This window comes from Haliotis rubra, unplaced genomic scaffold (genome assembly GCF_003918875.1).
Source record: "Haliotis rubra isolate DU_JTF1 unplaced genomic scaffold, ASM391887v1 Scf467, whole genome shotgun sequence".
Classification (NCBI taxonomy): Eukaryota; Metazoa; Mollusca; class Gastropoda; order Lepetellida; family Haliotidae; genus Haliotis; species Haliotis rubra.
Genome location: NW_025767154.1, coordinates 136,000 through 148,186, shown reverse-complemented (window position 1 = coordinate 148,186; position 12,187 = coordinate 136,000). Strand labels below are relative to the sequence as shown.

Genomic DNA, 12,187 nt, shown 5'->3' with positions numbered 1-12,187 from the left:
TGTGCTCTGTAGTATCTGTTAGTTGAGATTTCCTGTGGTAACTAGTAAGTGTAGCATTTCCTACTTCGAAATGTAAATAACTTCTTCACTGTTACTAACCAGTTTTTTAATTGACTTTGAATGAAAGAGTTTTGTGTAAATGTAAACCATTTCTCTGCCATACAATAAACTGAATCTGTTATGTTTTATAAAATAAGGATTTGTTCTTGAAAATGCATTTCATAATGTGTGTTTAGTTTTAATAATGTATGAAAACATGAACTGGAACATGTGTATCCAAGTAAAAAGAAGAAACATTCTGTCATTTGGCATCTTATGGACCTCATGTAGTGTTACTGTGTTCGCCAGAGAAATGGTAATGCAATAATATGTATTGTTAAAAGTGACTAATGTGATGAGGTACATGGCCTTTCTGTTATGTCTGGATCCACATTCCATGTTCAAAGCAGGTGATGTTTCCCTCGATCACCACCTTTCTGGACTGTCAAGGTCATGAAGTCAATTAAAAAATCATAGATGACGTTTTTAACTCTCAAAATATGAAGGCCAAATGATAGTAAATCACAAACAAGTTGCACCATAAAATGATAAATTGGAGACAAACCATGTGGTATTACCTGGATATTTTACCCAAACTGCTGACTGTAACTTGAATATTCCCATGCAGTCGAAGGACGATAAATTAATAGGCCCTTTCTATCCCAGGCAGTACGCAGGTTCTTCTGACTTTAGCTATTCAAGGATTGGAATTTTTTTTTGTTTTATCCAAACACTAAAACCAATTTGTAGGAGCATATCAGGGTAGGGTTTGTTTTAATATCAATCCTGAATGTCTCAATAAACCATCACGCAAATGTTTTCATTGATATTTCTGCTGTCATAGAAAATGTCATTTTGGATTATTTTTCAGAAAATAATACATGCATCTTGGTAAAAAGGTATTGTCTGGTATGTAAATAACATCATTTGGATTCCAGCTATGGTGCCTGTTGAAAATGCACTCAGAATTCTAATTGTGCTTAAATTATGGCTCTTATTATTTCTTTAAAAACAGTTATCTTCAAATCCATGTGTGAAGTCCAAGGTAGCTATAAACGCGGAAAAACATCTCCAAAACTTTGAATTCTAGTAAGCTGAACATCCAAACATGGGTGTTTTGTTTTCAAGCACTTGGCTTATAACAATAGCCTTGTTTGCCTTTTTCACCAACTGTTTGATTTCCGTGTGCATCATTGAGAGAAATGCTGATTTTTACTAATAGTGAAAGATGGTTGTCATGATATTCTGGAAACTTGTTAATACTTTTTATAACACTGAAATGGTGCATTTACCATAAAATTACCACGTAAAAGCTAACTCAACAATTTTAAAAAGATATGATACGGACACAAAAGGATTGTACTGATACTCTTTGCCAATGTAACATTGATTTGAGAAGCCAATGTGTTTATGTGTACATGTTCAATGAGACCCTAATTCAAACAGAATACTTGGTATTGACATAAAAAAATCATCTAACAAGTTCCTGAATTGTGTAGCACAATTTAAAAAAATAAATAGTGGTTGGTTGTGTCCTTTTATGGTTCTGAATTACCATCAGTTTATGCTGTTGTCATATTGTTGGCAAATGGAGGCTAGATTAGATGGTTCTCTTGTGTCACATAAAGGAATACAGTAAGGAGCTGCTATAAATGCTGTTGCATATAAATTGATTAATACCTACCAAAGATTGAGTAAAATATAATCTGCGTATTTCTCAATCATTAAAAACTTGATCTGGGCTAACTATCAAGTAATGTGCATGATGTTAAAACAAGTAATTTTGCAGGCCTATGTAAAAAAAGATGCCTTAAGATTTCTTTCAAAATTTGACCATTGCCACCACATCTGGTTTTGCAGTCACATGGTGCACTGAGATCTCAAGGTTATCATATCAGGTATATCTTCTTTATTGCCCTGGAACTTTTTAAACATTTGGGAAAAAATAACATCAATTCATTATTTTCAAGACTAGTTAAGTGGACTAACCTACACCTTATTTCTACCTTGTTACAAAAATAAGTTTGTTAGTATATCAGGTGAGGTTGTGAGGTGCTTGTTACGTGCACTTATCTAACCCCCTGTTTTGGTTTGACAAGTTTGGAAAGGACCATCCATTTGATATATTGCATGCATGTAACAATGATGGTAATGGGAAAGAATCATTTATTGTCAGTATTTATCTGAAAACATGTAACTGCTTTCGGGACATGATTGATAGAAGAAACAAATTGCTTCATTCACAGAAAAAGGTGTGTATAACTGTCATTTTCTTAGGATTGAGGCTGTAACGTCCAAGTTGTCTTGCATAAAGCATGGGTTTTACAAGAGTGATATCAGTCACACAAGAGCCTTCAAAGTATTCTAAGTAAGGTAACTAATAGCATAAGGCATACTAGTATAAAATTGTACTGTATTTTGGATGTTTTTCCAAAGCAGTAATGATGTCTTCAGACTGCAAATACTTTAGGTTCCTCATTAGTTTAGCTAATGTTGCATGAGGATGTATTTCAAGAGAGCAAGGATGAAAATATTTGTTTTTAGGTAATGATTTATGGTTCCTCTAGATGGCAGTGATAACGTTAGTCTTAGGCAGGGTAGGTAAGTGGAACAACTGTTCAGACTGGTGTCCTAACTGGGTTTTGACTTAGTTTACAGTCGAGAACTGCATGGGATTTACTGAATCACTGATTATCTGTACTGCCGACACTTATTTTTGTTACTTTGAAAGAGCTACATAATGTTTACAGAAATGAAGACTTAACTATGAGGGTATGAATCTTTTGCAGATAACAGATAGTGCTCAGGGTTGTCTGAATCTTTTTAAGGCATAAACAAAGCAGGTTTCATCACATTCAGTAATACACAGTATGTGATCATATGATTATTATTTAGCTTTGTGTAAATGTGAACAAAAATCTGCCTGATACTGAACAAAATAATTTATTTGCTAATGTATTGCATCCTGCATTTAACATGCAAATATATTTGTATAAATGTCAAGTATCATGCATCATGTAAGACATCAGTGGATGGAATATACACACACATAGTGAAGAGGGTCAAGAGGGGTTTTATTGTTGTTTTTTTTTTTTGCTCAAGTAAGAATTTGGTGTGTTTGTCATAGATCATTCTCTTCCCACAGAGGCTACTCAAGTCATATCTTCTCATGTACCTCTGTTCTAATACGGCCCTTTCATGCTTGTGTTCAGGATTCGTGATTGGTTGCAATCAGATTTAGTTGTGCAATCAGCAGTGTTGTTTCAAAAGTGATCATTCGCAAAGCCTCGGTAATTTCCATATGCTTTGGGAAAACTAGAACTTCTTCCCCTGCACGATGCGCAAACGTTTCTTCTAGACAGGACTCGGTCATGTAATGCAGAATCAATGGCATCTCCATCGCCCTTGTTGACAACGGACAAGCTTGCCATTAAATGTTTTGTGTGTCATATCAACACAAGTCCCCTAATGAATTCAGCGTACAACATTGTTCATCCATATTAGAAATGAGAGGGCAAATGATAGTGATGATCATTTTGGTTTCTCTTATACATTGTAGAATCTCGTAAGTTAGGGACTTGCCACTACAAGTTTTAGTTCCAACAAAACCATCTTGTTGATTGACTCCTGCACTCTCTATTTCTGTTTCGGATTTTCAGTTAAACATGAAATACCGAATCTATCCTCCATGGAGGCTGCCACCACATTGGATCTTAGTCGATGTAACACATGTTCTAATTTGATAGAAAGAAGAGAGATAATTCGTGTTGCGAGTTTTCTGCCGCGAGAGGATTTTACGAGAGACTGAGAAATATAGAACAGAGGTATGTGGGAAGATATGACTTGAGTAACCTCTGTGGGAAGAGAATGGTCAATGATGTGTTTTAAGATTGTTTTATACATGAATGACAAAACTGTTCTGATACAAATATTGATACTAAAATCATGAAGTGTTAGGAATTTTCACAAATCTTGAAATCTTACAACATAGCATAATAGTACATGTGAAATGGATGGACCTATGAAAATAAAGTCTTAGACCTCTGGTTTCATCATAGCTTCTTTCATGTTTTTGAAACTGTAGAAAGATCACTTGACCATGTTGTGATATACCGGTATTTTTTGCCTAATATTTGTAGATTCTATAAAAATAATCTTTATTTGTAAAACAAACTTTTATAAGATGACTGATTTTATCTTGTAGATTATGTTGTGAATATATAAGAAATGAAGTGGATTTTTCATCTTTTAAAGTGAACAAGAAACACATAACTTTTTGAAGAATCAAACATTCATAAAATATTCTTGAAGAAAACAGATTTTACCATGTGTTTCATAATTTGATGTTTTCATAGTTTTCTTCATTTTGTCTCAGCCCATGCAACTCATGATTTTAGGTATTGTCTGACCACCACTGTGTCATTTTGAAACCACATGGCATCATATATTATACCTCCTTAGTTAACATTATGAAAATTTGTTAGAACATTGACAAGTCATTTGATATGTTGTTTAACAGTTGATTTAAGCAGGATTCACAAGGAGAAAAGTTGAGAATGTGAGTTATAGGTGAGGTCAGGGTCACAGTGAAGGTTATTCTAAAAGGTTTGTTTGCTAATTTCTCACTAAAATGCATGTTTCTATGAACATTTTAAGAGAGTCATGCTTGTATTGATTGCATATATATGTACACAAGTGATGACAAACTTTTCAAGTAGGTCACTGTGAGCTATTTTCAAGACTTCAGACTGTTCAGACTGTTCAAAATGTTCAGTGAGTATCATATTCGATGTAATTTCAGAAACCATATAGTGCTTGGACATCTTAATGATATATGATGATGTATGTCTCCTTTTTAACAGAGAGAAACCATTTGGACACAATAGAAAAAACTTTGGTTTGCTGCCTGAAGGAGAAATTTGGTATATCAGCCTCAAGGTTGAACTCAAATCTCTTATTGTCTGGGTTCCACAGTGATCATTAATAATTTGATATTCACAGATGCCTGTCATCATAAATGTGTCATATTTGTAATTAATTTTCGAAGTAAATATCCTATATGGTTCTTGGTTCGCCAGTGACTATTTTGTAACTCTTTGAGTTATTTGTTTCTTGGCTACCATTCCCACCATCATGACTGAAGACCAAGTCCTGAAGAGTTACCGAGTATAGTATTTAATCAAATAAGAGAAATGCCTACAAATACCTAACCTCTCTCACAACATTGCCATAATTCTGTCGTGTGGCTCTCATAACCATTTACCAATCACTTAGATTTTTGACAGAATTTTGCTCTCTGAGTCTCACATAGCTAATTGTCCTCTTTGCATCTTAACTATAATCTTCAGGTAAATGTAGTTGTTGCTGAAAGGCTTAAGGCAGACTGGTATGCATTGATTGACCCGCATCTGTCCTCCACCATAATTTACAAAGCAAGAAGCAAGAACACAGAATGACCCAGAAGAAAGAATTTCATAGCCATGTGGTCAGCAGTGGGATAGATGATTTTGGGATCTAGTTTCATGGTTGGCAGGATAAAATTCACAATTATTCAGGTTGATGGGAAACTGAACAGTGGGGTTTTGAGGCCTCCATGTAGATTTCATCTTTGAATAATGATATCCCATAAGTGGGATCAGTGGACTGATATCCATGGGCTCCAAAGGAAAGGTCGATGGGACACATAGTCACAGTACTTTGTTCAAGTTTACTGCATGTTGCTGTACCCCCAACTAGGGTGTTTGCACATATTCATGTGGCCACATCTGGTCATATACCAATGGATTCGTTGGGACTTGTTTTTATAAGTTACCATGAGTTGGCTATGGTAAAGAGCCACACTGATCCATGACAACTCTGACATGATACCACAGACACAGATAAAATAACAAGAGTGCCAAAGGCAATACCACAGACAGAGATACAAAAACAACAGCGCCAAAGGCAATGAATGGCAGCAGGGGTGACTCACGAAAGTCATGAAACCTATCAAAACAGGCCATGTACAGACATTGCATACCATTGGAACCAGATTCTGTGCAACACAACAACAGATTCTTTTGTCCTCCAGTTGTGTGTTTTCTCAAGACACTATGGGTGTTAACAAGATTTCGGATCAATCCATGTGTTTTATTATTGTTGCTCAACACTAAACAATTGTCTAGCTTTATGTCAGATGGCATAAGTAATTGAGTTCAGATCAGACAATTCAGAGCCCCTCATATGTCCTTCAGGTTATTTTGGGGGCGTTGGGGTAGCCTAGTGGTTAAAGCGTTGGCTCGTCACGCCGAAGACCCGGGTTCGATTCCCCACATGGGCACAATGTGTTAAGCCCATTTCTGGTGTCCCCCGCCGTGATATTGCTGGAATATTGCTAAAAGCGGCGTAAAACCAAACTCAGTCAGTTCAGGTTATTTTGGCAATGATGTGATAGAGGAATGGTTATCACACAAATTATCGAACAATAGTTATTGTCAATAATTCTATGCATACTTTCTCTATTACATCAGGAATTATCCCAAGCACTTTCCCCAATGATCTGCATTGTGTTGATCAAGGGTGATTACTGGAAAGAAGTGAGGTTTTCTTGCCTTGGACATGCACAAAGCAATGATAAACTGTTATCCATACAACTAATATTGGTCAGGTGATGGTGAAGAGGACTCCTGAAGAATTGTTTACATTATGATGACAGCCAAAATACAGGATTATGGCAGTGATGTGATATAGAGAGTATTATTAGAATTATAAACAATCATAGCTATTGTTTGAGTTTCCTGTGATGAGTCGTGTTATATATATATGTATATATATGTTTCTATTTGCATTTTATGAATGATCATAACTTGCTTTTTCAAACCAAACATTTTGACCAATAACTCTTACTTATCAATAACAATTCTGTTCTTTTTTCTATGAATTAAATATTGATTCTTTAGAATTTATATGTTCCAGTTGAATAAGCTGCATGATTCCTTGTTTTGGTTGGATTCAGAAATGTGTCTAAAAATGTATGCTAAGTGGTTACCTGGATGGTGTGAGATAATTTTCACAATATTTTATGGTGCTTGAAACATGAATCAGTTTGTTTCCACTATGTTAAATCTGTACTTAATCCTTCTAATTATTTCAAGATTGGAGTAAAAGGTATTTTAAAGCAGATATAGAGTAAGATGATATTTACTTACTCATTGTCAGGAGAGATCCACATTACAATTTTCTAGTGCAAAAAAATACTTGTTACAAGTCACTCTTGCTAGACAACAGTATTAGCATCTGTACCGAAATGTCTCATAATATGATAAAGAAGTTGTCATCCATAAATTATCCAACCTTTCCTAAGTTTTCCCAAAGCATGTTACGTCTGTCTCTTTCAGATATCATATTAACCTATTTTGAAAATATACACTATTCTTCTCTCTAAGTCAGCTTGAAAAGGGCATGATATTGTATGGTAATAGATGTGTATATATGTATCTCCAATTTTCCCTTGTACAATGGTGTCATTCATTGCCTTACTGAAATTCTCACTTATGTCTGTGAATTAGCATGTGATGTACAATCAGTAATATGTAGGTTTGGCTGTAGTAGTTTGGGATATGGTAAAGTCAAACTGCTGTTTAATGAATTAACATTGAAGCAGTGGACCAGAAGTATTATCAGTACAGAGTTTCTCAAGGAAAAGATTTTGTTGTGATATACTGGTAGTGGTTAGTGTCAAAGAAGGAGTGTGTTGTGTATCATCTATTAGCTAAAAAGATAATACACATCAGTATTGTTACCAATAGTTTCAGAGCATGTTTATTACTGTTTTCACATTTTTGTCATTAATTATGATGCAGAAAATTGAGTTCTCAAAATTACTCTAAAAAAGTGAACTAAACTTTGTTCACAGAAGTTACTGTGAAAGTGAATGATTTCAGACATGACAGAATGATTTAAATTTCAATTAATATTTGAAATTAAGTATTTGTTCCCCACTCTCAGAACAAGATGATTTAGTGGAGCTATATCTAGAACATGTTCTCATTACTCATTTACTCATTTTTGGTATTACTTTGTGTCTATAGATTATATAGGTTCTCATAAATGCAAGATAAACAAATATGCAATAGTCTTTTAGTGTTTGAGACCGTTAGTTTTAAAATGATTTGTACAGCTGTAGCATTTTGTACATAGTTGTGGAGGTGTGAGACATTTCCCTGTGTTACACATGGCAGGATGTAGAGACTTGACCAATCACTTTTCGATTGGATTCTGTTCATGTTTGTCTTGTCATGCATCCTCTATGGTAGTGTTATATAGCATGGTGTTTGTAAAACAGTTACTGATATTGTATAGTCAATGTACATGCATCAGTCCTTTATTTATGCTTTCTGTAACATGTTTATTTCAGTTAGCCACAATTGGTAGCAAACAAAACAGTGGAGGTTCAGTTACATCCTAATCGTGCAAATGTATGTCAGAAATATATTTAGATATTAGGAATATATTTATTTCTTAAATCTCTATTTGTAGCTCATGCTGATATTTTCAGTCTGAGCATTTGAAATGGGTCGTTGTTGTCCATCCATTTTATAAATATCTACCATCTACACTCTCTGATAAAAGTCAGGGTCAATTCTGTTGAAACAATCTATAATTCTGTTGACGACATAGGAATTAAAAAAGTCACTTCTAAATCCAAATCACCATATAAATAGGCTGTATTGGACTTTTTTGAAAGGCACTCAACATACAAACTAAACTGTATTAACATCTGTGTGTATAAACTATAGTTCATGAAAGCTTTCCAATGTAACAAACACCAGTGTGTTTTGGTAATTGGTGTTAGGAATCTTGCTGAACAACCTAATCATTCTGGATTCTTTCTTTTCAGTTTTATTTTACTTTTAATTGTAAATTACTTTTTTTCAAATCTTAGTACAAAATACAGTACCATGTAACATGAAAAGAAACTTTATTCCATGAAAGATCTACTACAACTTTTTGACTTGAAAAAACATATCTATTTGAAAATCCCATATCACTGTTTGGGTCTGAATTTCATGTCATTTCAGGGTCCAGGATTCCATCTCCAACACCCCACTTCTTTGCTCCCGATCCTCATTTCTCCCAGATCATGCTGTCTATCACTGTATTTGTAATTTGCAAGTCCTATTCATTCACAACCACAGTATGTTCACATCTAAAAGGTTTTCTATCAAATTTGGAAAATTCACTGGCTTGATAGTTTAATGCAAGTTCTCTACATAAATCTTTTTACACAAAACACAAAAATCTGTAAATCAAACAGGCCATACAAGACTACAGTGCCACAAATGACAGTTTAAAGACAGTTTAGATTTTATTATTTGATTATCCAAAATTGTAAAGCAGCCATATATGACCTGTTGTCTCTCAATCACATTTCTATTTAAATGAAACATTTCCTAATTACACAAGTGCATTTCTGTAAATAGTGAAGAATGTAAAATAAAAAAACTCTGTTGTTTTTATCTTAAGAAATGTTCACTCACTCTTTTATCAATATCTTTATTTATTCTGTTATAATGGAGAAATAAGGTATGTATAATTCCAGCTGTGGTCTCAAAAAAACTCAGAATTCCAGTCCCAATTATAATCATGACTACCATTATTTCTACTTAATCAGGTGAGCTTCAGAACCATGTGGCATTATTTCTCAAGTTAACTGTGACAAACTATATTTTAGGCTACAGAAAAGGCAAGTAGTGGTAAAGGAGGATTTTAATAAAGCTGGTAAGGATTGGAATTTCATGAGTAGTTTATTATTGCTATTTTTAAAGGCTAACAAACAAACAAACGTAAGTTAGTGTATTAATATGTCAAGTGTAATAATGTGGTAAGTGGTATGAATATGTAGTTCTCAAGGGTGGTGGGTTTTGAGAAAAAAATATTGCAGTAGAGGAATTCTGACATGCACAAATAAATATACACAAACAAACTATTAGAAGGTTGTCAAGTAGAGCATTATCTATTACATCCTTAGCAATAATGTTATAATCATGTCCCAAAAGAACGTGTTAAGTTTCAAGATTTCCTTAATCTGTTTTATGCTTTTTCATATACAGTGTATCTGTTACAACTTAAGTTGTGATTTTAAAGGTTTTTAAACCTGAAAATATCCTTTTCTGTACAGTTTGTTTTTGTTTAGTATGATGTACAACATTAATTTGTGCAAGCAGGTTTAATGTATTCAAAGCATTGTCTGTCTTGCTAACCAAACGAAATAAAAAGATTGAGTTAAGAAATGTTTCTTGTCAGTTGCTCCCTCAGAAGGACAAAGCGAGCTAAAGGTGTGATGCATTGTTCATCCTCTTGGGAAAGATAATTGTCAAAAACCTCATGAAGGTCCAAGAAGCTTAAGGTTTTGTTTTCTGTATTAAGATGTTGGTGTTCAGATTCAATGATGAAAGGTAACCTCTGCAATTATACCAGCATGCTTGCCAGAACTCATCCAGGGATGATGGTAAGGCCTGCCTAGAGTACTCTGGCCATTATTTACAACATGCTGATTCCTTGATGAGTGTGCTTTCCTCTTCCACATTTCCTTTGGTCCCATTCACCTGTCACATTTATCTTCAGAAATCATTATATGGAAATATTAACTATGAAGGGTGGATTTAATGTGTCAGTAAAATGCCCCTTTTTAAGTAAAATAGATGCATTGTGTTTGATTTCTTTCATGTGATTGATATTTTTCACCTATTTTTTAAAAACTTTTGGTAAAGCAAGGGCTTGACCTTTCTATACTCCTGAGGGCAGCATATTTTATTTGTGTTTCTCATCTCCCAACGACCTGTGAAGGTCCGGGTTAGAATGAACCTTCAGCATCCCATGCTTGTCGTAAGAGGCGACTAACGGGATCGGATAATCAGGCTCGCTGGCTTGGTTGACACGTCATCGGTTCCCAATTGCGGACATCGATGCTCATGCTGTTGATAACTGTATTGTCTTGTCCAGACTCAATTATTTACAGACCGCCACCATATAGCTGAAATATTGCTGTGTGCGGCTTAAAACTAACTTCACTCACTCACTCGTCTCCCTAAGGACTGTATATTGGCTGCTGACCTGATTATAAAAAACCCAAAACTTTTTGTCCTATGGACTGCTCATTTAATTGTTTCCTTCTTGTGTCCGTGCTGGGATGAAGGATGCAGGTAGAGGACAAGTGTACAGTGACAAGAAAGCCAAACCCTAGGTATTGCACCATCATGTATTAGGGAATAAAAACCTTTTTGTGACCGATATGTCTTAACATCTGATTCAGTCTATGTTTATGTTCTCTGCAGCTTTTCTGTGTTGTTTCTTTCTTCTATTGTGCAGTGCAATCTGTGTCATGGATTTGACAACAAATTATCTTGCTGTGTATAATTCTTATTTCTAGAATACCAAAGAAAACAAAATAAATTAGATTTTAGACAGGTCTTTTGTTCTTTTCCATGAGCAGATTTCCCATACCCACTCCAAACCCATGAAGATCCGGGTTAAAATTGATCTTCAGCAACCCATGACTGTCGTAAGAGTCGGGTGGTCAGGCTCGCTGATTTGGTTGACACATGTCATCATATCCCACAATTGCGTAGATTGATGATCAAGCTGTTGATCACTGGAATGTCAGGTCCAGACTCGTTTATATACAGACCGCCGCCATATAGCTGGAATATTGCTGAGTGCAGCGTAAAACTAAACTCACTCACTCCTTCACCTGGGGACTTTTTTATGTGTAACTAAGAATTGGAGTCTAACAATTTGGTTTTACCTGTTTTAACTTGCACCATCGTCATCTTGCAATATATTCTACTGGAATAAAGTAACTGTGCATTATTGGATGTTTTATGTTTATTGCAATAAGATAATACCATGATTGTGATGTTTTCCTTAATCACTAGCTGTTAACAGCATAATATCGAAATCTGTATGATTTGACACTAGGCATCGTGACACGCCCTTGACGAGATGTGTGGAAAGTCAGTTCACAAATTCAGTTGAGTGTGAGTCCACCATTGGTGTTGAAGGCTTCATAAGGACGACGCATAGACGACACAAAGCATTTGAAGAAAGCTTCAGGAATGTTGTTCCATGTCTGAAACAACGCATGACCTAATTCAGCTAACGTCAATGG

General features: G+C 35.0%; 1 long non-coding RNA gene across 1 annotated transcript; it reads left to right on the top strand.

Annotated features, from left to right (window-relative positions):
- The first annotated feature begins 4,731 nt into the window (after positions 1-4,731).
- LOC124290480 lies at positions 4,732-10,310 on the top strand. The gene is made up of 2 exons (XR_006901947.1): positions 4,732-6,272; positions 6,449-10,310. It is a non-coding gene; the product is annotated as an uncharacterized LOC124290480 (long non-coding RNA).
- Positions 10,311-12,187: the final 1,877 nt, after the last annotated feature.